Source organism: Octodon degus, unplaced genomic scaffold, assembly GCF_000260255.1.
Source record: "Octodon degus isolate 3935 unplaced genomic scaffold, OctDeg1.0 scaffold00048, whole genome shotgun sequence".
Taxonomy (NCBI): Eukaryota; Metazoa; Chordata; class Mammalia; order Rodentia; family Octodontidae; genus Octodon; species Octodon degus.
This window is the reverse complement of record NW_004524624.1, coordinates 4,426,781-4,431,011: the sequence shown is the minus strand read 5'-3', so window position 1 is coordinate 4,431,011 and position 4,231 is coordinate 4,426,781. Positions and strand designations below refer to the sequence as shown.

General features: G+C 39.3%; 1 pseudogene; it reads right to left on the bottom strand.

The window, feature by feature from the left end:
• Window positions 1-1,567: 1,567 nt before the first annotated feature.
• Window positions 1,568-2,060, bottom strand: LOC101566817 (annotated as a pseudogene).
• Between the last annotated feature and the right edge of the window lie 2,171 nt (window positions 2,061-4,231).

Here is a 4,231-nt window from a genome sequence, read left to right as displayed (position 1 = left end):
AAGACCACCAAACCATCACTCCAAAAAATTTCTCAAGAATACCCTAGAAAGAGACAGTGAAGCTAACCATGGCAAAAAGACCTAATAGAATAAATATACTAGGTAGGCTGAGCAGTGAAGTAGAAGAGAAAAATAGGCAATAAACAATAGCAAAATAAGGCAATGATACAAATAGGTCAATACCTGCCAGGATTAACTCTCAAGGTAAATGATCTCAATTCTCTAATCAAAAGAGACAAACTGAGAGAATGGATCAAGAAACAGAATCCAGTGAAATTTATACATGATACACACATGAAATATATAGCTCATCTAACAAAACAAACAAACAAACAACTCCACAAACAGTGGAGGGAGGGAGGGAGAAAGAGAGAGAGGGAGGGAGAGAGAGAAAGGGAGGGAGAGAGAAAAGGATGGAGAGAGAGGAAAGGAGGGAGGGAGGGAGGGAGAGAGAGAAAAGGAGGGAGAGAGAGAATTCCAAATCAATGCAGTTAGAAATGAAAAACATGAAATCACAATGGGTACTGACAAAATTTAAAAAAAATTCTCAGCTGGTATACCAACAAATTTGAGATTTCAGAAGAAATCTATAGATTCCTAGATACATATGAATTACCAAAATTGAACCAAGAAGATTAAAAACCTTGAACAATAACAGTTAATCAAATTGAAGCAGTAATAAATCTACCAAGAAAAGCTTAGGTCTGGACAGTTTCACTGCTTAATTCTATAAAATGGAATTTCTAACTCCAGTACTCCTCAAATTTATAGTGAAATTGAGAGGGAAGGAGTACTCCAAGGTCATGCCTGAAAGATACCTGTAACCTGATTCCAAAACCTGGCAGGGATCCAAACAGAAAAGTGAACTATAGATCAATCTCTTTAATAAATAGAGACATAAAATTCCTTAACAAGATTTGGCAAGTAGAATGCAATGAATCATCGATGAATCATGCCATGTAGGTTTCATTCCAGGAATGCAAGGATGGTTGAACATGCACAAATCAGTCAAATAAACAGAAGCAAGAACAAAAATCACATGATAAGCCTAATAAATGCAGATAAAGCCTTTGACAAAGTCAACATCCTTCCTTTATAAAAACATCAGAGAAAATAGACACTAACAACCTTATCTCAATGTGATAAAAAGCCATTTATGATAAACCTATTGCCAACATTTTACCATAAATGGGGGAAGACTAGTTTTTCCTCTAAAATTAGTAGCACCTGCTTAGGCAAGCACAGAGCCTGGGGTTTGATCCCCTGCACCACATGCCATGTCAGCCCTGACCCTGGGCACACTGAGCTGGCCATTGAGACCGGGTGTGGCGGTGCATGCCTATAATCCCAGCACTGGGGAGGCTGAAAACAGGAGGATCACTATGAGTCTGAGCTGTGTAGTGAGACCCTGTGCCAAATACATAAAATAAAATAAAATTAGTAGCAAGAAAGGATGTCCATTCTTGCTAGTTCTGTGAAATATTAGCAAGATCGATTAGGCAAGAAAAATAAAAAAGAAATGTATAAGAAAGGGAGAAGTCAAATTTTCTTTTCTTATTTTATTTTTTTAATGATAGAAACAAAAAATACCTAAAACCATAGCTTCTGGAAGAACCACTTGTTCTTACCTGTCTTGTATCTCTCCTGGAACTTGACCTTCGCCTCCCGCGGGCCTTGCGCTTGAGGGCTGGGTCCCTGAAGACGTCCTTGTTGACCACGGTCTTGTCCAGGGGGATGTCCACGGAGTACCTTGTGGGCATGAGGTGGTTGTAGTTATACACCTTCACAAAGGACTTGATCTTCGACCTCTTGGCGATTTTCTTCTTGCCCATGGTGGCTGTCACTTTGCGGGGGTAGTGGTCAATCCCGGCCACCAGGGCATGGCTGTAGGGGCGGTCAGAGGAGCCGTCGTCAATGTTCTTCACGATGACGGCTTTGCGTCGGGCGTAGTGTCCTGCAAGGACCAGCACCACTTTCCCCGGTTTCATGAACTTGCCCATTGCCGTGGGGGGAGATGCTCGATCGCGGATGGCGGCGGATTAGGAGACCTAACCAAACCTCTACTCACTCCTCAAATTTTCATTATTTGAAGATGACATGATCTTCTGTATAGAAGATCCCAAAAATTTCCCCAAAAGACTTCTAGAATACCTAGTCAAATTCAGAATTGTAGCAGAATACAAAATCAACACACAGAGAGCAAATTGGTCAAGCAATGGCCGTGACTCATCCTCATGGCTGACACTGACAAAGGTTCTACAAAGTGCAATACAGGGCTACAGGATAAATCCTGAGGGTACTTGACTGACCTTATCAGATACAAAAGTTACGTTTCTTGTTATATAGGTCTTACTTTATCTTGGGTTTAACCTTCCAGCAGAAAAGTATAAAAGTGAGGTATATAAAGTAAAACCATATTAATACCATGAGCTATAAAAGGCTCAAGTCAATAATTTTTGAGGATAACCCACTAATATTATAGACTGCTAAACAGTGTTGGATTGTTTTGCTGAATTCAAACACCTATAGTATTTAGATGCCAATAGAATACCCACCTCTGACAGGACTAAACAAAAAAAAGGGGATACAAAGGAAAGATCATTTTGTATTTATGTATACAAAATGGTTAGGATAGATATACAGCTACTTTCGCTTAATTCAATGAGAAGAAAGAGGTGTACTAATAGTGTTTGGACAGGATATCCTGTCTGCTTCTTGTACTATGGATAACCACTACGAAAATAACAATGTACAATGTATTGATTATTGAAACTATCCTATTAATCAGCTTTGAAACTGTCTCATTCATATTTGTTTCTCAATAAAATTAAAATTAAAAAAGGAAATGCTCAACATCACTGACAATTAGAGAAATGCAAATTAAAACAATACTCTGATTCCATCTTTTTTTTTTAATTTGGTGGGACCAGGAATGTAACTCATGACCTTGTGCTTGCTTGGCAAGCACTTATTCCACTGAGTTATCCCTTCTGCCCTGATTCTACCTTATCCCCAAAGAATGTCTGTCATAAAGAAATCAAATAATAAGGGATGCTGGAGTGGCTGTGTGTCAGGGGAAGAGAATACTTCTATATTGTTAGTAAACTAGTATAGCCACTATGGAAATCAGTATGGAGAGTCTTCAAAAAATTGAAACTAGATTCCATTTGACCCAGCTATTCCTTTTCTAGATATCTTCCTGAAAATATTGAAGATGTCATGCTACATTGATACATGCATGCCTTTATTTATTTATTTCTTGGTTGGCTCAGGCCACCCTGAGGGTGGAGCTGGTGTGGTATGTGGTGCTGGGGATCAAACCATGGTCCCCTGGGCCTGCCTAAGTTTGCCTAAGCAGGCACTTTAGACCACTGAGTCATCTCGCTGGCCCCACTGAGCTATCTTGCTGGCCCCACATGCCTGTATTTATATTAGCACAATTTATAATAGCTACATGTTGATAGCAGCCTATAGGCCTTCAACAGATGAGTGGTTAAAGGAAATGTGGCATTTGTACACAATGAAGACTACTCTGCCACAAGGAAGGATCGGCTTGAGCTATCTGTGGGGAAGTGGATGCACCTTGAGGCCATAATGTTAAGGGAAGTAAATCAGACACACAAACTTAAATGTACATGGTTTCTGTGATGTGGGGCAAGATGTGGGCAAGAGTAGCTCCTTTTTGAGAAATTCAGAACATAAGTAGCAAAGTAAAAGCTAACATGAAACAGGGAGCTAGACCTTTTTGCAAAAGGGAAGGGGATCAAGACATGAAGGAGAGGGAAAGGGAAAGAGGTGGTCACAGAACCAAGATCTGCTCTGTACATGGACCAGCTCCCTACAAGGAGTGAGATCATTATGTAATGTACAAATGTACTAATAAAAAGATAAACACTGAAAAAAATTAGATGATGAAAATCTTATTGCCTCAAAAAGGGCCTGTTGGTAACAAGAAAGCTATTGGAGTTGTATACATGGGTGAGAAGAATTTGAAGAAAATTTGTTCAAAGAGTGTAAAAGTGAAATAATGAGCAGAATAGTTTTCAGAAACAGATAACTTTCGTTAACTGATTTAAATATGCATGATTAAATTAATTATGATGATATTTACATATTTCATGTATATTCCAAAACATTTGTATATCTAGGGTAGCCAGAAACCTCCTGGGATCTTTGCTCGGGAATCCTTATATTTACGTTGCTGAGCATGTTGAACCTTGACTGGGCCTGC